This window comes from Lepisosteus oculatus, chromosome 6 (assembly GCF_040954835.1).
Source record: "Lepisosteus oculatus isolate fLepOcu1 chromosome 6, fLepOcu1.hap2, whole genome shotgun sequence".
In the NCBI taxonomy this organism is placed as follows: domain Eukaryota; kingdom Metazoa; phylum Chordata; class Actinopteri; order Semionotiformes; family Lepisosteidae; genus Lepisosteus; species Lepisosteus oculatus.
The window spans coordinates 37,617,553-37,640,293 of record NC_090701.1 but is presented as its reverse complement, the minus strand read 5'-3'; the positions used below and the strand labels follow the sequence as shown (position 1 = coordinate 37,640,293).

Here is a 22,741-nt window from a genome sequence, read left to right as displayed (position 1 = left end):
CAGCTTACTAGTTATTTTAAGTAAAATAATATGGTACATCAGACATTGGAAGCTATAACAATATATACTTTGTATTGACAAACACAGCACTCCAGGATGGTCTTGGTGTTTTTATCTGTCTATTTTTCCCTTCTTACTACTAAGGTTAATCAATCCTTTACAGAATTAATCAATGTACTGTAGAACACATCATGCATTACATGAATTCTATTGTACTTGTGCAAATAGGAAATAAATCTGTTCATCTCACAGTGGAAATATTTAGGAAAATTGTCACTGCAAGATGGGAGTTTGCACTCACTTCAATATAATCTACTGTAACGTAATGAGAATTAAAGATCATGTAATTATGATATAACTGTGATAGTTTATAATGTGGAGAGAAGATTTGTACAGTATGTTGCACTTTGCTTTTAAAAAAGTGTTATTTTAAAAAGAATGTAGAATACAATAAATGATGCACTGTAATTGCAAATATTCTTTCTGGTTATATTGTCAAAAATCTAACTTTTCACAAACATATTTATTGCAAATGTCAGACAACAGAAAAAATATGACAAACCATTTGTCACTTAACCAAAAAAGACAAATCAGTTGCTAAGCCAGCGACAGATTCATTTAAATCTAGCAATCTGGGGCAGGGCCATCACTATGGTAGCAATCACATTCTTTAACTTCTTATCACAGAATCAGAAAACACACAGGGATCCTGATGTGAATGTCAGTTACATTTCTAAATATCTGTAGCTGCATGAGAGAGGGGTAACTGTGGGGTATGACAGTACAATCAGTTTTGTTTATAAAGTAGATTAAAAATAATTTCTAAATTTTGGACTCAATTTTTATTTTTTTACATTTTATTTATGTATACAATCTATGCACATACTGTATCTACACAACTGTAATTAGGCAAAAATACATTTCAGATATGGAGGGATATAAGAAAATAAAAAGATTATGTAACTAAGCTGCTTTGCAGAAAGAACAAATTTTCACAGAATTTATAAAACTATAGACCAGACAAAAAATGCAAAATGTGTGTGAATTCTGAAAGTATTTAATGAAAGAAACATATTTACAAATGTTTCTCCAAGGAATTGCCTACTAACAGTTTCAAAACAACAGGCCTACAAACACAGCCAGAGTAACAACACACAGACAAAGATAAAATGCAAAGATCAAGATGAGACTAGCCTGCTAAACCAGGTTAAATACCCTGAACTTCAGTTCTGGCTTGATGGAAAGATAAACTTCCATTTAAATCAGAGGTGACTCAGGTCTGTAACCCAACTCAAAATGATGGAACAAACAAACAAGAGAAACACTGAATCCACAACAGGTAAGACAAATATAAAAATAAGCAAAATATAGATTAAACAATATATAGATTAATTTAGATGCAACAAGGTGACACAGTGTTTAACATTGCTGCCTCTTTGCTTTGGGTTCAATTTCGGACGTAGGGTACTATCTGAATGGAGTTTTGCATGTTCTCCATGTGTTTGTGTGAATTTCCTTGAATGCTCCCACATTCCAAAGACAATGGTAATGTAGGTTACCTGGCTTCTGGGAAAATTGGCCCTGGACATGAGCCTGTATTGGATAAAGCAGTTAGAATATGGATGGATAAATTAAATGAATACTACTTATTTACATTAAAAAATATAAACCTGAAGAAGGCTCCACGGCCGAAACGTTGTGTTATCTTTCTTCTCTTTTCAGCATGGAATAAACCTATCACTTGTTCTAAAAATATAATTGCAGATATACATCAACAGAGGATTTATTTTGTTATTAGAAAGATTACAGATAAAAAAACAATAAGAAACCTCAACAGAGACACACAAAGAGAGTGTGCAACTTATCCAGAAATAAGTAGGGAGTACAAAACATCTAAGTTGTCAGTGTAGTCAAGGTCATCAGTGTGTATCCATTACTGTTCTTGGTTGTTCAAGAAGCTAAAACAAGTTAATCTAAACCTATCTTAGTTCAGGTGAGTAGCTGTTTCAGCATGTGTAGGCTGCAAAGGAACAAGTAAAGTTTATTCCATGCTGAAAAGAGAAGAAAGAAAACACAAAGTTTCAGCTGTGGAGCCTTCTTTGGGTGTGAGAAAGACAGGGCAGACAGCAAAGATTAAATAGCAAAGGAGAACAAAAGCTGGAAGAGTTCAGGACATGGGAACAGGGGAGAGGCAGAGAGGCCGCTTAGGTGGTGCGAAGTGGAGAGAGGTGGTGTGAAGTCAAAACCTGCATGTGAATAGAGAAGATTACATGAAAACAAGTCTGTCATTGAGGGAAGGGGAAGGTGTGAATCAAGTTTCAGGATAATTTTTGTTTCTGATGTTTTTCTGCTATGGGAGTCAAGAAACCCTTCTTTGAGAACGTAGATGGAGAGATCAATGAGATCATGGCCATCTGAGGTGAAATGAGAAACTAGGGGCTTGGAGAAATCTTTAATCTTCACAGCCCTAACATGTGGTCTCCTAGCTTTCTTCCGGTTTCCCCAACGTATATAGCTGGGTATTTCCTGCAAGAGATACAGTAAAAGAGGTCACCTGGGTGATCCAGATTGTCCTGAAGGGCCTTGAATGAGTTAAGTGTTAGATATGTACTTGCAGGTGATGCAGCAAGCTCTATTGCAGGGGAAAGTACCCCGTGTGGATGGTTGCTGAGGGCGGTCAAGGGAGCTGTTAACAAGAAGGTTATGCAGATTTGGTGGTCAGCGATATGAGATGATGGGGCGGTGGCAGTTTTTGGCTTGGATGAGGGCCCTGTCAATAACATGGGTGGGGTATCCTCTGTTGATAAAAAAGGAGTGCATTTTGAGTGCTTGGTTCTGGAAATCAGAGTCATCTTAGCCTAAGAAACTGTGAAAAAGGGAGAGAGTTTTTAGTGTGTTTGGGGAGAAATGAGCTGTACAGGAGATAGCTGTGCGAATCCATGGGTTTGTAATAGACTGAAGTAGAGAGTCAGGGATGGTTAATGGATAGGTTTATGTCTGGAAACGGAATAGTAGTGGAAGATAGTTTAATTGTATATTTGAGGGACAGTGTGGAAGTTGGTGAAGTGATGCAGGAAGTGCTCTAACTGGTCATTAAAGCATGTGGCAGCACTGACGCAGTCATCGATGTATTGCTTGTAGAGGTCAGGGATAAAGCCAGTGTAGGAAGTGAAGAAGAAGCTGGGTTCTTCTACCCAGCCAACAAAGATATTGGCATAGCTAGGTCCCATTCTGGTGCCCATGCTCACTCCACTAACCTGCTGGTAAAAAAGGTTATATGAGAAGGCATTCAGTGTGAGTACCAATTCTCCAAGATGTACAAGGGTGTGGGTGGGTGGATCGAATGCAGTGCATTTGTCCAGCGTGTGCTTGAGGACTGTAAGACCATCATTGTTGGGAATGATGGTGTAGAGAGATGTGATATACATGGTAAAATATGTAGCATTCTGGACCCTGAAACTGGAATTTGTTAAAAATTTGGAGGGCATGGTTAGTGTCCTTTATACATAAAGGGAGCCTTTCAAACAGGCTGTCTCATCAGGCTATCGAGAAAGGCTGAGATATGAGTAGTTGGACAGTTGCATGCTGAGACGATGGGGCATCCAGGAGTGTCAGGTTTGTGGATATTATAAAATTGGGATACCTGGGGATGTTCAACGATGAGCCGGTTTGCTTCCTAGTGGAGTTCCTTGCAGCTGATAAGAAGGGAGATGGTGGATACAATTTCATATGGTAGTCGGTGGTAGGATCCTGTTGAAGAGGAGGGCAAGCAGAAGTGTCAGTTAGTTGTCTGGAGGCTTCATTAATATACAGGTCTTTTTGCCACACTACAACAGCGCCTTCTTTTCCGCTTGTTTAATGACAATTTGATCTCTGTTGCAGAGAGATTGGAGTACCTGAGTTTCTCCATGAGTGAGGTTAGACCTGTGTTTCCTGGGTATAGAAAGGGTCTTGGGAGCTTGATTGATGCATTGGTTGATAAAGTAATCGACTGGTGGAAAATGGCCAGAGGGGGAAGTCCAACAGCTCTGGTTTGGGATTGATATTGTTAACAGCATCAATCACTGGGTTGTTGTCAACTGCCTGTGAGGAGGAGGAGTCAGCAAAATATGCTTTGAGATTAATCCTGCGGTAAAAGCGGTTGAGGTCGACTTGGGTTTGTGGGATGTCCAGCTTCTTGGGGGCTGGTACAAAACTGAGGCCTTTGCTGAGAAGAGATCACTCATCCTATGAAAGGGAAAGCTCAGAGGGTATGTAATAACAAGGTTAGGATTGGTGGAGGTAGTAGGGGTGTTGATGGTTTTTTTCTGTAGAAGTTGATTGAGTTTTTTGTCCTTCTCTAAAGTGAGGACTTGGTAGAGTCTGGAGTTGAGGGAAATGATGAGGTTAGTTATAAAGGGAAGATGATGGGGAGCTGTTAGCTGTAAAAATCCGTTAGCTTATTTGATGTTGTTGTCAGAAAGGGTAATCTGTTGTTTCAGGGAGAAAGCATTAGTTTCCGCAAAAATTGTCGAAGAAGTCTCAGAGTGTTACTCTGGGTGGTGTCAGAGTCAAAGGAAAAAGTGTTGAATTTTAGGTGAAATCTTTTAGGAATTATATTATAACGATGACATCTGTAAAGGTAAATCTATCTTACTCTTACAAGTTGAATCTAAATCTATGTTGACATTCCTCCAGGATTTTATTTCCATATAGGTAATTCTCAATTTAAAACAAAAGTTAGTTAATGCTAGGTAAACCAAACTTTCTAAAAATACCTACTGATCCCAAAGTGTTTTACAAAAGGTGGCTGTTGCATGGAAGGCAGTATGTGCTAGCAGCTCCACTTTATGCAGGTTAGCTAGAAAAACTGAGAAATTGCATTACCAGTTAAATTCAGAGGGAACTTTAGGTTGGCTAGATTGTGCAAGCCTAGAGTGGAATATAACCAGGACACCAGAGTTACATGTTACTAAAACAGCCATGACTTTAATGACCAAGTAGTCAATACCTCAGTTTAATATCTCATTGAAAGGACAGGACCTCTTGCGGAACAATGGTCTTACAGTAGTCACCATACTGGTGCATTTATTTTTACCATTCTGATGTGTTGCCTGCTTATCCACCAACGCTATTCTGAGCAGCAGCCTTGTTTTCCTTATTGATCCCCTGTTTCATTCTAACAAGGTTCAGTCTTGCTTTGCTTCAGAGGTTTTGACAGCTATGAAGGTGTGTTAAGTAACTGAAAAAATTGGCACAAAATCACATTCTAATTAGTTCATGTGTAAAACAGCAGTCATGGGTGTAATTCTGTTTTCAGGTTTCTTTTAGGTAACTCAATTAGCTTCTATTTATAGCTAGTTATAATTCCAGATATGGATGTATTGTATGTTAAAAAGGGTGCTACTGTGTATCTTTTAAAAAGAAAAGGCTTTATATAAGGTGAGCAAAACTTATCATTAGAAGCTTTTGTAGGACAAATTCCAGAAAGCTGTGTACTGTATATTATTTCTGTCATGCTTTTGACAATCTGTTTTATTCTTAGATATTCCCATAAGGTCATAACACAAGGAAGTATATTCACAGAGTATTTGATTAAGTGGATTTTCATTAAACAAACATCGTGAAAACCAATCTAAAAAACCCTGACACATTCTGGAGAGTGATCAACTTGAGATTCTATCTTTTTTATAAACTGAAACAGATTTTCTGAATTATTAACCATGATAAGTAACATGAACACTTTCTTTAAAGAACCCAATGAGAAATACTGGAGAGAAATTTAACAGCTGATGTAAATATAACTCGATCTGTAAACAATTTCTGCAGTTATAAAGTAATGAAATACTATGCAGTACTAATGCAGACTAGTTCAAGTAGGTGGCTGTGTCAGTATGTGTAGGCTGCAAAGGAACAAGAAAAGGTTAATTCCATGCCGAAAAGAGAAGAAAAGAAACACAACGTTTCTACACCTCCACAGCCGAAACGTTGTGTTTCTAATGCAGAGTAGCTATTCCATGTAAACATGGAATAGAGATTAGCAACTGAGAAATAATGTATATTTTTTTAATGTGAGCATTTTACAGTACAAACTGTGTATCAAAAACATGTCATGACCAAATGTCAAGTGGGTGTTGATGAAATCTGACAAGTTTCAATTCAGTTACAGTGGCTCACAAGAAGTATTTTTCAAAGACATGGGTCAGTCCACTATCTTGACTAGTGCAGGATTATATATTATGTGAACTGCTTCATCTCATCAATACACATACTAAGTTTGTAGCTAATCAGCTACACTGTGTTGTACAAGGAAAAGTTTGAAATTATCAATGAAAAAAGAAACTGGAATAATGCTAGGACTTTTGAAGACCTCAGGAATATCCCTATCCACTCACTCTAACTTTGTGAATTAACTGTGAGTAAACTAACAGGAAACTATGACAATACTGTAACGCTGCTCTGTAGAGGCGAAAAGGATCCGATGCAGATGCAGGAGTCGTAGGCAGGTGAGTAAGCGTACAGAGCAAAACCAGGAGCTGGGTCGTAGTCCGAAGGCGAAGGTAGGTCAAGATCCGGTAAAGGCACTGGTGGCGAACAATCCAAAATGTGAGACAGAATCGTGGTTGAAATGAGAGCTGCAGGGTCAAATCCGAAATAGGCACAGATAGCAAACAATCCAAGGGGTGAGATGAGATCCAAAGTCCGAAGGCAAAAGGGTAGACAGAATTCCAGGAAGGCAAAAGGGTAAGAAACGCTAGGCAGAGCAACAAGAAGAGAACTCAATACCAAGCAACGGGAAGTAGATTAAAATAGTAATCTGCTGCTGGTACTGATTAGCTCGCTTACGCGTTGATCTCTGCTGGCTGGTGGTTGTGACAAATACCTTTTAAGTTTGGGGTCCTTTGTTTAAAAAGGTTTGAAGAACGAGAATTACAGGGTGCAGTTCTCCAAGAATTTAATGTACTAATGTAGGTGTATAAATTGTGCAACTGCAGTGGAAATCCAAAGTAGGTCTGAGTGTGATGAAATATGTCAAGTTTCAAGTTAATCAAGTGAAATGATTAAAAGGACCAGTTTGCTGAAAAAGACACATTATACCTAGATGATCTTTAACGGTAAAACTAAAATAGCATTTTGTAAGGTATAAAACAGAAACATCTTTTGTCATTCAAGTTTCAATTCAGTTAATGAAGCATTTTCCAAGACTGAGGTACAATTTGGGGTACAAATGGTGACAATTTGGCCATTTTGTAAACAACAGTGCATCAGACGGTATGAATGGTATTATCAATAGAATGGTAAAATAATAATTGAACAGCAGGTGTTAGTTGTATGAGCTATGTATTGACAACAAATAAAGAATTAGAGGTCAGACAACCATCGCTGTTTACATATAAATCTTATTGTCACCTACTTATAAGTATGGAGTTATACTTATAAAGTTTGTAAGTACTTAACTGTCCAAACAGCTTTTGAGCAGGAGCAGTTAGTGTAATTGGCTGCATTTCTGAACATGCTTAAGTTCAGTTGCTGCAATGGTTCATAATAAGATTACGACATCATGTTAAAATCATAGTTAGGTCAGGCCAATCATGCTGGTTTATGCCACTGATTTTAGTTTTTTCCACAAACATAATTTCTGGCAACAACCTGGTTTTCCTTGAAGATTATCCTTCCAACTACTAGCCAGGCACAGCCTTCCCTGGTTTCTGAGATTATATATCACTTTTTTCTATTCTATTGTTAATTTCTTTGCACTATATATATATTCTTTTTCAGCAACTGTTCTATTCCAACAGCACTGACTTTGGCTATTTTAACAACACGTTACGCTCAATCTGGAACTGATTTTCACATATTGTCGGGAATTTATTCTTTTTTTGCCCAGATCTTGTCAGATGACAAATGGATTTCAATTAGCTTACTGTAAACTTACAATTAAAAACAGAGTCTTGCAATTTAGTATCTTTTAGAATTACTGATTCCTAATCTTGTCATTCTTTTTTTTTAAATACAATGAGAAACGTTTCAAAATTCTAAAAATATCTATGGTTTATTATCCTTATTGGGATTTTTTTACTCCTGATAATTTAGTATTTACATTTCATTCATGTATGAAAAAATATATATGAACATTTGATTGATACCTAAATAATTCTAAACTTGCCAAGAACACCAATAATTGCTCATTGATGTAATATAATATACAGCACAATTGGAGTTTTCTGTATTATCAGAATAAAAATAGAAAAATAGTCTTGAAAAGGTACTGTACATTTGTATAATAAGCTTCAAACATCACATAGAAACAACATTTAGGTACAACAGGACAAGTGCATATTTTACAACTCAAACTTATATGACAGCTAGACCTTTTCTTTGAGTCGATTCCCAGGATACTGAAAGATACTGTTTTGTAGTTGCACAAAGCAATGGAGGTGATGGCATATGTTCAAAGCAAAATAAAAAGGAACTCAGATTTCAAAATAACACATTAACCATGCTGGCAGAAGACCTCTGCTTCCATAGCCAGTTGTGACATGGCTTTTATTAAGAATTTTTTTTTAAATTGCAGCAATAAAAAAAACATGAATAAACAATTCAATTTTGACTTCTTAACTGAGTCCAAAGAACATTTTAATAATAGGGAACCAAATTAGTTTGATTCCATTTTTTCACTCTTCCCTCATATTTTATAAAAATAAGTACTCATTAAAACGTTAAAATATTAAATGTTTTTTTACTGTTTTATGTTACATACAGTTATTGTAACGAACAGTTCTTTCTGGACCCTATGCGGACGACACAATCCGAAGAAGTGGGGGAAACACTAGGGAAACGTCATGCAGGAATACGGGGCTGAAGACAGGGGGCGTGTCCAAGGTGCGCTGGTGCACGGGGGAGGTGTGGCCGAGGCGAACAATCCAAAAGAGTAGTCCATAGAGAGAATCCAAAACACAAAGGGAAGTCCAAAACCAGGAGATCCATCAAAACGCGGAATTAAAACACGAAGGCCGGGTCGGAACCGGCGGACAGGGAACAGGAAGGGGAACAGAGATTAAAACCTTAATGGGACCAGGTGCTTCCAGGTCCCGGACTCATACGATACGGAAATCAGATGCAGAGCCCGGATGAGCGTCAGCGCCTGGCTTTTAAGGTGGGCTGGGAATAGGAAACAGGTGCACAGAATAAAGTCTCACGTGAAAGGGCTGGAGCACCCTTAAGGAGGGAGAACTATAATCGTGACAGTTATTTACTGTATACGTGTGAAACTTTCCACATTTTGTTTCTTGTAATGCTGAAACTTTAAAACAGAAATTTCTATCTACCTCAAGCTGATGTTCAGTAGTATGGTTAGATCCTAAGGAAAGCGATAGAAGGCTGAAATGTGTAGAGAGTATTTGACAAGTCTTGCTTAGCTGAGGTAACAGCCTGGAGGGCCCTCACTATTGTGAGGAATGAGCTAGGAACTTGCTGCATGTCTAGATAGGGAGTTGGGAGGAGTACAAGAGGGATGTGAGAAGGGAAGTCTCCGGTGCAAGATACATACAGTATACGTCAGTAGAAATAACAACACCCAAGAATTAAGTGTACTGAAAGGATTATGGAGTGCTTAGTCAAAATTTTGGGTGGAGATGGGATGCAAAAGATGTAGGCGAGGGAGAGAAGGTGATGATGTATGGTATTTATAATGTTTCAGGAGAGAAAATGACGTCAGGAGTGATTGCTAATTACTGATAGCTGAGTCTGATTGAACTTGATCGCTGTCTTCCATCCCAAACTTCCAATACAAACTCCATTTAGCAGATCAGTAGTGGGTAGATGAGTCATTACTGTGAGCCAAAATCACCATCATCACCTTCAATTACTGCTTCAGGGCCACTGTGGCCCAGTGCCTGTCTTATGAAGTACTGGGGCTGGATGTATCTTGGACAGGAGACCAGTCCATTGCAGGGCTCGCACAGACAAAAAACTCACACCACAGACAATTTTACAAAATCGAAATAACAAACTGATAAGAGTAATTGCATCTTTCTTGGTAAGTTCCCTCAAACAGCTTTCAAAACAGGTCCATAATAAAATAGTAGAGAGGCACAGTAAAAGAGCAGGAAGAGGATAATGTTATTTATCTTTCTAGTAAATTTAGTGAAGTCAATCTTTAAGAAGTGGAATGTGTGTCATACCTACCACTACATAAATCAGGTTTTTCCAAAATGAGCAAAAGGGCAATCCGGAAGCTTGTTAGGGATAGCCCTGTGTAGCCGGCAGTCACTTTGAAATATTTTCAAATTTCTGAAATGGTAGTTACTGTTCATATATATCTCTATACGCACATGGCCTGCATGGGTGCGCGGCAGGAAAGAAGCCATTACTGAATATGACTCATCTTAAATCTCATTTGAGGTTTTGTATACTGCAGACATACGGCAGATGGTTTAGAGTTCAGCCAAGACTAAAATTGAAGAAATTGGCCAATCCTTCTCAGGGTTAAAAATAAGGGCACTGATAAGGGCAATGCACAAGCTTCACCTCCTCATGAACGTAATTTGGATTGACTCCAAATGGCTGTGTGCATAGGATCATTATCATGTTGAAAATCAGGCTCTTCAGTCTAAAAACATCCTGAAAGTATTGCATTGTTGCTTAAGAGTTACTCTAAGTAATATTGTTTCAAAATGTATAATATATTTTATTTTAATCATGTCCCATGTTTGAGTATCAGTGAAGTTATCACAAAACCTGAGGTCTGTGTCACTAATGTGGGCACTACATAACATTTTAACAATCTCTTATGTGGTTTTCACATATGTTTTGAAGTTGACTGTTTCATTTATCCACAACACTCTTTTTCATTGGTCTTTTTACTAATTATTCTAATTTAGTATTTTCTTAACTACTGTATTTGGCTATTTCCTATACTATGAAAAGCCTGTATATGCAGCAAGAGGATACTTTACATTTAAGCTTTTAGTGATATAGGCAAGGGGAAATTCAGCATTAATTTGCCATTTTGTTACATTTCCCTGTGCCTCCTGGAGTATCTTGCCATTTTAAAATGCATATGAACTTTAAAACTATTAACTATAAAATACAAATATTTGCACATTTCTGCATCTGAAATGGGAGTCACAGTTCATATGACCATTTCTAAAATGTTTTAAGCATCAGATCCATTTTGAAATTCACTCAAAGTTGTATGGCCCAGACATTACAAGTTCAGTCCTAGGTCATGTCACTGGCTGACTGTGGCTGCGTTTCCCCAAGCTTTAGAGTGTAATTGACTCAATGACTCCAGGGGTAGCGTTAGGATTAGTTGTCTAGGGTCCTTTTATTTTTCAGTGAAACTGAAACTCCTGAGATATCTCAGGGAACTAAGTCTTGCAGACACCAGTGATGGATGTGTTGCTCCTCCAGTTGACTCCAAATCTTCACTGAGGTACTGCAGTACCATACTGTACAGTATATCTTCCATCTTCAGTCTCCCTTAGTGGGTAGACGAGTGATTATTGTAAGCCAAAATCACCGTCATCACCATCACTTTCAATTACCACTTCAGGGTCACCATGGCCTATCTTATTCTGGATAAACCTAAGACAGGACACCAGTCCATTGCAGGGCACACACAGACAAAAAACTCACACCACAGCCCATTTGACAGAATCCAAATAACAAACCAGTACATTTTTTGATTGTGGGAGGAAACGGGAGCACCTGAATGAAATCCACATGACCACAGAAAGAAATATATGAAATCCACACCGATAGCGGTGTGAGAGGCATCAATGTTATTCACTGCGCCACAATGCGACCCTTCAGAGCCAAAATATAAAGATTAAATTGAACTTTTAAACTTTTAAGTTTAATTTGAGTAAATACACAATCACAATTAAAACATGTTCAAAGGCTTTTTAACATACTTAACTTGGACATCTGCTTTCTTGCTAAAAAGTATGTTTTAATTGGTCTTTTTATGCACATTTCAATAACCCGAACAACAACTTCTACTGTCTTCTGTGAAAGTTATGATGGTGTTTTCTGCAGCCTTTGATTTCCCCTGTTTAATTCTGATTAGGTTTGACAGACAGATGACTTGATAAGGAGTACTAAAATATTTTTATGTGTCAAAATAAATAATACAATTTACTTTTTAACTATAAAGTTTAACTACTCTGGAAGGTCACCTGACCACCTGCACAGTAACACATAAAGGTGTTAATTAAATTGAGTAGCATGGAAGACCCTTAAACAAATTAAACAGGCAATGGATGACTCAGAGTTTCAATCACAGGAGGTCCTGCAATGGTAACATCATGACTTCACATTGTGTGATGTGATGTCTTTGGCTTGTCATTGTTGCTTATTAGGCAGAAGATGGAGTACACTGCATTTTAATAAGTCCCCTTTGCAAAAACCTTGTTGTTACCCATTATTTCAATGTAATTTCTAGTTTGTGGTTACAATATGGCACAGTAGAAAAGCAGGTACTTCTGAGAGAAATCTGCATAGAAACCTTTATTTAATCTAGATTGACTGGGAAAGGGGCATTGAAAAATGCAGACAATTCTAATGAAATAAAATCTAGCTTTCGGAAAAAAATAAATCCACAACTTCAAATCCTAAATGGAAGGTTTTTTTTTTACTTCAACAAATTCAATAGAAAAACATTCCAATTGGGAAGGGAATGGGTGGTGGGGGGAATGTTTTTCTACACCTTAGTATTTATTGTGCAACAGAGCTTACCTTAAAAACTCAGCCCTGCTTTGGAACTAATATAAAACTGACTTTACTCTTTAATGCAAGGGCTGAATTTAATTCCTTTCAGTTTGTCCTTTGAACCTCAAGGACAATTACATCATTGTTGTTCTGGTTTGTAAACCCTGTAGACTGTGGGAACTATAGTACAGGAAGGAAAGGATTGCAGGTGTGTTTAGAATTACAAAACTAGAACAACAGAGCACTCCTAAAGTTAATTGCAGACATATGATATTTACATTGTGTGTTTTGATGTGTGTTTTTCTTGTTCAGGAGAGGTGATTAGCATTTTAAGAAAGACATACTACATAGTTTTTTTAAAACATTTTACTATTTTACTGTTCAGGAGCTATTTTATTATAGTTATTATTATTTTTCTTATTTAAGTATAAAACTGAAATAATAATAAAAAGAGAATGACAATTTTTTGTATATCACTGTGTAATGAGCTATTATTGTACTTTCATTCTTATTAATGTAATGACTTTGACATAAGGTGAAAGAGATGTTATGTAGAAGTGAATTTCTGCAATAAAAATTAAAGTAAAATCTGTCTTTAGTGTTTTTGTCATTCTGTTGTAGCACAAATTAAAAACAAATTGCTTTCAAGAATGTAAAGGTGAATTGAATTTAGAACCAGCTTCAACTTTGTAAGTTTGAATTCTTAATGAAGAGCAAATCTTGCATCTTACATTTATTTTGGAGTGTGAACTGGCACTTTGAATTCAATCTCATATTCTTTGAGAATTAAACATCAATTATAACATCAGTTACTGCTGATTATTGTCACTTAATAAATGACTAAATGTTTGGAAGAGTACTGAAACAGAACAGTTTATTCTCATCTCATTAATCTCATTAATCTATCTCCAGCAAAACAAATTAAACAAAAAACACAAAACAACAAATGAGATCACCACTTGTAAAACAAAACTTGAAAACATTCAGTGCATTGCAATTTATATTCCAGTCTTTTATACTTATTTATGCACCTTTTAAAGTGCCAAGAAGAAAAAACAAATAACATATCAGGTCAGTTTATGAAAGTCAAGATTTACTGGTAGTTTAGAATACAACTTTAAGCAAAATCTTCCTATTCCTATTCCCTTATCTTCCAATAACATTAAATTATTTGGTCATTAGTGAAAATGTAAATAATCTGTTATGCACCAATGTAGTCACTTTGTAGAGAGATCTATAAAATGTGATCCTTGTACTTTTCTTCAGGGCAGTTCTGTCAAGTTAGCAAGCTTCATTGGATTTGTTTCAGAATTTGGAACATCTCCTGGAGATATATAAATCATGGAATTTAGCTAGAGTTGGAATTAGTAATTTTTTGGTATTGAGCGTTAGGCTGACAGACCTTAAATACATGTATTGTCACGCCCAGTACACCTAGGGGGCGCTCTACTTCTCTCCTGTTCCTAATTCCCTGTGATTATTCATGTCTTTCTGGTGTGTCTTGTTGTGTAGCCTATTTACTTCCTGCTTCTGCTCTGCTCCTTGCTCAACATTGATGTTCGGATGTCCTGAAATCCGCCTAGCACCAGGCCTCCCCACATCCACTACCTGAGGGCATAGGTTTCTATACAACATTTCCTGAACGGCTGAGCCCGGGCTAACCCCCGTCTCGCTGCTACGCATAGGGTCTTTTTCGCTCTCCTGCCATTCCACGGTTTGTCCCTTCAGACATCCGTGACGTATTTAACGTGTATTTGATTTTGCAGTTGGTCAAATGTTTTTGTTGTTTTTACTTTCCTCAATGAGAGCAAATACATCCAAGAAAAAATAAAGGTGTCAGCCAAACGTCTCTAAAAAGCTCAATATTGCTATGAGGCTTATGTGAAAGGAAGCCCTATGGCGTCTATGTACTTTTTATGCATTTAGAAAATCAAAGCCTGTAGGAAGTGAAATAACAGGTGCACAGTTGTTTGTGGTTTCTCTTTATGGAACATCGTGCTCTTAGAAGTAATGCAGCTTCAGAAGAAGCTCCCTTTTTGAATTAATACAAACTAATGGAAAAAAGAAATGCAACATTTTCTTGAATGAGAATACTATAGTTACTGTATAACTTATGTACTTTCACAAAAAGGTGTCAATGTGTTTTAAGCCCTCTGAGCAGCAATACAGCTTGTGCAGTGAGGCATTGCAACTTGCCAATCATACGAAAGCTTGTTAGATACACTTTTACCCAACAAGGTCCAGGTGGAGCAATGCCTGATCAGGTCATCTTTTAAAAGGCCTTAATTCAAAGCTAAGGTCACTGCAAGAAAAAGGCCACATGCAGTCAGATTTCCGTGCATTCCATAATGCCTTGAATGTCACCAGAAGCAAGGGAAAAGACCATTGGCATGCTGCAGGCAGGCATGTCATGTGCGAGTATTGCCAGACACTATGGAGTAAGCCTCTCCACTGTGTCCCGACTGTAGAGAAGGTTTCAGCAGACCGGCAGGACAGATGACCGTCCAAGATTCGGTCGCCCTCGAGTGACCACACCAGAGTAGGATCGCCACATCAGTTTGGTCCATCTGAGAGATTGTTTCAGATCTGCCACCCGTACTTCTGCTGAAACTGCCAGTAGACACAATGCCCGCATCAGTGACAGGGCAGTGAGGCTCCATGCTTCTGGCCTTAGAGCAAGGCGACCTGTCAGAGGCCCTCTGCTAACACATCCTAGACGTCACACCTGACTGGCTTGTGCCAGACAGAGGCTGCGATGGACTCGTCAGCAGTGGCGTCAGGTCCTCTTCATGGATGAGTCACTCTTCAGCCTGTTCCACAGACACAGGAGGCCAGAGTGTGGAGGAAGAGGTGTTGCGTTTCTTTTTTCCATCAGTACATTTTGGCAAAAAATGTTTTCAATGTGCACTATAATTTTACCAGTGAATAATCAGACTAATAATGCATTTAACAACTTAAAGATGACAAGTAAATTTAAACACAGCTTGTAATCTTATAATAAATGAGTGACTAAATGGTTGGATGTATGAATGTGTGGACGAATGTCTGCAATTACAATATCCACTTCCTTCCCATGGGGTCATGTCCTTTGGCTGTTAAAGGCACTTAACAAATGCAACATATTTCTCTGCTGAGAGACGCACATAGTACTGCAATTAATCCATTAGCATCCCCTAATAGACCATAGAATGCTACTGTAATGACTTAACAATGGGGTTGGTTATTATTGGGCTTCAAGGCAGTTTAATGTTACGCAAATAGTGAAATACTTGTTGTATGAATTATTAATTTGTCTGATGCTTTTATCCAAAGTGGCTTAGAGAGGTAACAATTATAGATTTTTGCTACCCCATTTATGGAGCATGGTTTGCTGAAAAAATTGGGGTAAAGCACCTTGCTCAAGAGTACAGCAGCACTATCTCCATCTGGGATTTGATCCTATGATCCTGTGGTTACAAGCATAGCACACTAACCACTACTCCACCCAGATGCTCAGCTTTCCTTAAGGCTAACAATGAATATCACTTATTTCCATTTCGTAATACCCTCGAGATGTAGCTTTCAGTACTCTTAGGTTAACCTGACAGAAAGAAAACTATCACATATTTTACTCCTTACATCCTAATGAGATGAGTTAATTTAACTAATAGAAAAACTAATGCACTGGATCTCACCATGAACTGTATGATTTTGTTCCTGAAGACAGAGTTTTAACACTAATCTTTTTATTGATTTTGGACAGTGGATAGCAGAGTAAATTATTTAAATTACTTACGCCCAGAATTAACATAAAAGTGATGGTTGATTATTGCTTCTTTGCTCCTCTAATTCTACAAATTGTGTTCAGCGTGAAAAATGTAACAGAACACACAATACCAAAAAAATCAATTTAACATACATTCTGCTAGAAAAATAGAAAGTAGAAAAATGGTTGTTTTAATCTTTTTCTAAATGTTTTTGGATATGTGATAAGAATATTTTGCTTTAATTCTGTCCCATCACTACTGGATTGCACCACTTGAAAAGTGCAATGAAGAGTGACTGGCATAGCAGTATGTGTTGTGTAGCTTAGAACAATGCAGTTTGTGGGACAGATATATAAAAAGAGTACTATCATATTTGTTTTAAATGTTCTCAGAACTGTATATATTGGAATATGCCCTTGGTTTATTCTTTGTCTTATACTTTGCAAAACAAGGCAGCTCTTTTCACATTTCATGTTTCTTTGTGTGATAAAGAAAGAAAGGCTTCTGCACTGAGGCTTATCCACTGATCTGATAGCTAAACTTGTTTTCATGTCTTGCAGAGAAACCTTCTTTTTCTGATCATTTTTCAGATTACTGAAAAATAAGAATTCACAAATATGCAGTAAAAAGATTTACTAATAAGATTTTCTAAGATTAATAAGATTACGACTAAGATTTTCTGCAGTTTCCCTAAGGGGATCAATAAAGTATCAATCTATCTAATAAAAAGATACAATAAATATATGATGTTGACATCATGCAAAACCTTTAATTTTTTTATTGTTAAGCTTTGTAGGGACAAAAATAAATAGAATATGTAAGGTGTATTAAAATGTATTTATTCTTTACTCCTATATTCACTATATCCAGAGCTTTTGGTTTCTTGAAAAGTACTCATAAATAAACGTACATTATTATTATATTACATTATAGAATTTACAAAATAATTTGTTATAATTTGTATTTATTGCCTTCTTTACATAACCATTTAAGATACAATACACTGTGCAACTGTGCAAGATGGTTCATCATCTTGCCAAAACCCATATGTTCATGGTGTCTAGATGGCTGAGCTTGTACAGAACTACTTTACACTTCAAAGCAGGACCAGCTGATTTCAAGAGTATCCAAAATGGCTTCTTAAATGATAAAACATACATTCAAAGAAATTGATCTTTAAGATGACATCAGGATGTCAGCCAATCCATCTGGGCAAGGATATTTCTAGTGTCTGTTACCCTTAGAAAATTGTCAAAGAAACTGATACTCCTTTTAAAGATGCTTTCTGCACAAGTTTTTCCTATCCTTGTGACTAGACAGTCAAGGCACGCTTTTTTAAGGAGCATACAGAAAAAATGCTGGAACATTTGAAACATCTCTTTAGCTTTCCCTGTGGTGCAATAATATCTTGTTCCATGGCTTTCAAGGGGATAAATGATAAAAGCATCTGTTTAACAGGAGACATATGTTCTGTAGAAATAGATCAACTTAATGTGATTAACTGAAATCTGATTATAGTGTGGAATATCACCATAATTAAATATTGGGTTTCCAATTGATATCTTTGGTGATTTACTGAAAACAGGAATTATGAGTCACCATGCTTATTCATCTCCTATCTGATATTATTATCATCATCATCCTCAACTTTATCAAACCTTTTGTAATAAATCTTCATAATTTCTTTTTTCAAATGATAAATTTATTTACAATTGTATCTATGCAAATACCTTTTCAGTTTTGCAATCCAGGCAGAAGTTAATCTTGATAGGTAAAATCTTGCTGAAACAAAATCCTTAAGAAAGAGAAGTCAGTAATACATTTATTCAAAAGGCATTTACCATATGAGGTGACAGTACCAATAACATCTAATTCCAATCATCCAGCCACCCCTCTTCTTTTTTATTCAGCTGTAATAGTGAGCAGCTATTGAAAATAAGCCATATTGAAAATAACCTTTGACGTAATAAAACACATTTCCACAGCCCATTCTGACAATTTTAAATTTTAGTGATGTAAAAAGTTTTAAAAACAAGCACACACTCACACAAGGGCCAGTTTTCCCAGAAGCCAATTAACATACCATTATGTCTTTGGACTGTGGGAGGAAACTGGAGCCCTGGAGGAATCCCACCCCAACACAGGGAGATCATACAAACTCCACAGAGTTAGCACCCCAGGACTTGACATCTTGTACTAATTTATTCAAATGTTATTTGTTACTTGATTGGTTACAACATTTGTCAGCCACCTTCTGTCTTGCAATAGTCTACAAAAGGTTTCTAATGCTTCAGTGTGTTTTAACACCACAGTCTTGGAGACACGAGAATGCATTGAAATTATGTCAAATTTTAAGTAACTTGATTGTCTTTAGTTTAGTATAAAATATAATTCTATTGGGTATCATTCTGCATTTAAAAAATGTTTCCAAAACTGTTCTGCAAGCCTTTGAAGATGCCAAGATTCAAATAATAAAATCTAAATATATCTTAATACAAAATAGCGAAGTATCTTAGTAATTAATTGAAATATGAAATTGCAAAGAAAAAAAAAGGCAACCATAAACCAAATTACTGTACACGTTTGGTTCCTGTCTGTATGTTCATTCCTTTGGAACTTCATAAGATTGCACTAATTCCTTTAATGCATAACACTTTAAAAATCCAATCCCCTTCATTCCAAGCCAAACTAAATTACTACCTTTTTTCATTCTACATAAAAAGGTTATAAGCAAATATAATTACTCAGGTCACATAAATAACACAAGACTTTTTGAACAAATTACCAAGCAATAAGTTAATAATACAAAAATAAATCACACTAGTTAGAGAATGCTTGCTCTTCAGAATTTTACACCAGAAATACAATAAAATCAAAATTGTAATTCATCTGATAAGACCTTTATCCCCAAATAAAAAACAACTTCTATAGATAAACATGAGTGAATAAATGTTGACAGTCAATTAATAAGCAAATAAACTGCATACAAATACGTAGGACCAATCATAAGGATAATTTACACAAACTTCCAAGCAAGACATAATAAATAGGTTGAGACATATAAATACAGTACCACAATTCATGAGCATTTTTATACAAAATATAAAGTAATGCCTTTTAAAATATATGCTGTACAGTATTAGTAAAACGATGAATGTAATCTTGTCATGTTCTCTGTCAGCCAACTTCTCTTCATCTCATAAAGCAATTGAATGCAGATTTATATGAGTATAAAATTAATCTTAAGTCCTCCATTCCCTGAATCTTTGCAATTCAACACTTTTAGAGCATGTTACATACATGGATAATTTGAACTCTCAAACCCATACAATTAAGTTAAAATCTATTAAAGTATTATGAACATGTCATATTATAATTAATTTTTTGTATTATAATTATAATAATAAATCTCATACTTTTTATTATATCATGTTTCACTAGAAAACAATACCCATGAAATTTAATGAAACAATACTAATGAATAAAGGCTTCTTTTCCTAAGTAGTTCATAGAACAATAGATAAGTATAGAACAAACTGATCAATGGTCAAAATGTATGTAAATGCTACTGAAATACAACCTTTTGTTGTGACCAAATTGTATTTAACTGCAAGACTGAAATTATATGGGATTTCGCAGAATGAGCTTTTTCAGTCCATGTTGAAAAACAACATGGAGCATGAACAGTTTTGTTTCCTTGTTGGAAGTAAGGTGGTCATTAAATTCCTGAATCAGAACCATGCCTCTCTCCACATTATTACTGAGGACCTTCATTCATTTTACCAATAATATAGCTTCAGTCCTGAAGCCAGAACACTATATCCTTGTGGAAGAACCTTCAGGGAAACCCAAGGCATTAAAAAAGCCTTAATTCTGTTATAGGACAAATGCATCATGCTTCCTGGTCACTTCAAGATCAGAAAGCTGCTCTATGATCTTCTTCTGTATGTGGACTGTTCCTTTGGACTCCTGTAGTGTTTGGACTTTAATGACAAATGTTGACAAATATTGTTTTCAGAATTGAGTCACACTTTGTGATGTGCAGTAATCAAAAGTAAAGTCTTATAGTAAACTCAAAGAGCAATCAACATTTCAACTTACTGTGACATTGTAGAAATTAATTAGCTGCTGATTAACATTTAAAGAGATGGTGGCAGTGATAAAAAGGTAAAGAGCCTAAACAATTAATATCTACTGTATGTTAGCGTCATACTGCACAAGAAAACACAAGGGTTTAACACCTCTTATGGGCAATCATATGAAATATTACAAGATAACATGGAAAGGTGTAGATCAAGCAAAAATATCATCAACTTCAAAGTTGATATGCTCCCTCTAAATGCAATCCAACTTTGATGAAATTCTGCAGCAAGTAGTTTTCATTAAGTACAAAAAAAAACAATAGAGGTGAGAGGTCAAGGCTTCAGACTTTAACAAAATTTTTGGTAAAAAATGTTTTACTGTATCTATTGGAAACATTGAATTCACCATGTGTATACCCTTTTTGCATACCATTATTATAAATTAAAACTAAAACCTGATACACAGGAAAATCACTCACTGCAAACATGGGATCTACTATATAATGATTATTCTTATTTGTAGAAATGTAACATGCTAGTAAATATTTGATAATGCACTGTAGGTATTATTACTCAAGTCAAATGGGTGGTTTGTCCTATTAAATAGATTGTGGTGAATAATTTAATATAAAAGGAGGGGAGAGCTCTATATAAGCTATATACGTTATACAGCTGCTTAGATATTGTAATCTTACCCTTTTGTAAGGTAGGTAATTTTGCAAAAAAACAAATGTATTCCTTTTAATAACAGAAAATATAAAGTGTCTACAGACAACATGACTCAATGCTAATGTTGGGAATATTGATTTCGTTCAGTACATTCTCTGATACTCTATGAAATTACTTGTAGCTATTTTCTATAAAAATCAAATTAGCCCCCTACAGCTTAAAAACAAGGCGGAATCTGAGGGAACTTTAAAGTTTTAGAACTGTAGTATTGCATGAAATCTCACGTTATAAAGTAAGGCAAACCACATTCATCAAGTTAAAAAAATATATTTGTGCCATAAATACAATACACATTATAATTAATCATTTCATATGTATATCTATCTTGTAAATATATCTTTAGCTTTGTTGTAAAAAACAAACTATCTTAAATCTGAAGAAATAACATTTCAGCAAGGATAAATGGAGTTTGCAACGAAGAGAGGGATTGTTCAATTGTTCCCAGCTGTATTGTAATATAAATTGTAATCATTTCTGACATCATTTCCCACATTAAAAAACATCCTAAATACTATACACAAGCCTCTTTTCTCCTTCACATTGGTCTTTTTAATCCTTCATCCACCCTATCTCCACCTCTGAAGCTATCCCTTGGTTTACTCCTCACTCAGCACTCAGCCAAGCAGGTTAAACCAAATTTATTATGACTAAACACTCAACAAACATTTCTTCAGTACAGTACATTTAGTTCTTGACTTTTATTCTTTGTGTGTTGTAGTTGTGACTTGATTGTCTTATAGTTAGAACACAAAAGCCAATCATGACTACATGTCATGTGTAAGACCCGAGTTACAGGTGCTTGGTCAAATGATTTTTCAGACCAATTGCTGTCATGTCCTGTAGAATCTTGTACTCTGTACTTCTGTAGTATTGGGATCTGTACACCAGTCACTTCCCTTCTTCGTGTTAAAGAGGTCACGAGGAATTTATTCAAGTAAATACTAGCAAATATTTAGATATATTGACTGAAGTATCGAGACATTTTCCACCGGCTTTCTGCACTTTTTGAATACACCCACTTGCTGAGTTTTGTGAGAGCTCGGTTGTGCAAGTCTTTACTAAACCCTGATCATATACTGTATATGTGGGAAATTGACCATTTCCTACCTGTTGTGTGAATACAAATAGCCATTCACGATGTTGTAGCAATCATACCTTATTTGTCCTAGGTTTCATTTGTCTGTGAGTGAGCAAGGAGGGACAGGAGACCAGAATGGCAGGCTCACCATCATTTATTGTCCTTTAATGGTTAACAGATGTGTGTGCTCATCAAGGAGGGGGGTGGAGAGCAAGAGAGAGAATATGGCAGCTGTTAAAAGTCCATGAAGTACAGAGAACAAGAAAGGAAATTTCCCTTGTTTAGGGTGAGAAAAACAAAATAAAAATGAATGAAAAAAATAGAATAATAGAATAATTCTAAACATTAATTTTATACATTTAAAATATACAACACAATAAATAAATAAGAATTACAGATTTACAAATACTACA

The 22,741-nt window shown here is 36.1% G+C and overlaps 1 long non-coding RNA gene across 1 annotated transcript; it reads right to left on the bottom strand.

Moving 5' to 3' along the window:
* Positions 1-1,041: 1,041 nt before the first annotated feature.
* Positions 1,042-22,473, bottom strand: LOC107075908 (uncharacterized). The gene is made up of 3 exons (XR_001477379.2): positions 22,358-22,473; positions 3,644-3,750; positions 1,042-3,260 (listed from the first exon to the last, which is right to left on the bottom strand). It is a non-coding gene; the product is annotated as an uncharacterized lncRNA (long non-coding RNA).
* Positions 22,474-22,741: the final 268 nt, after the last annotated feature.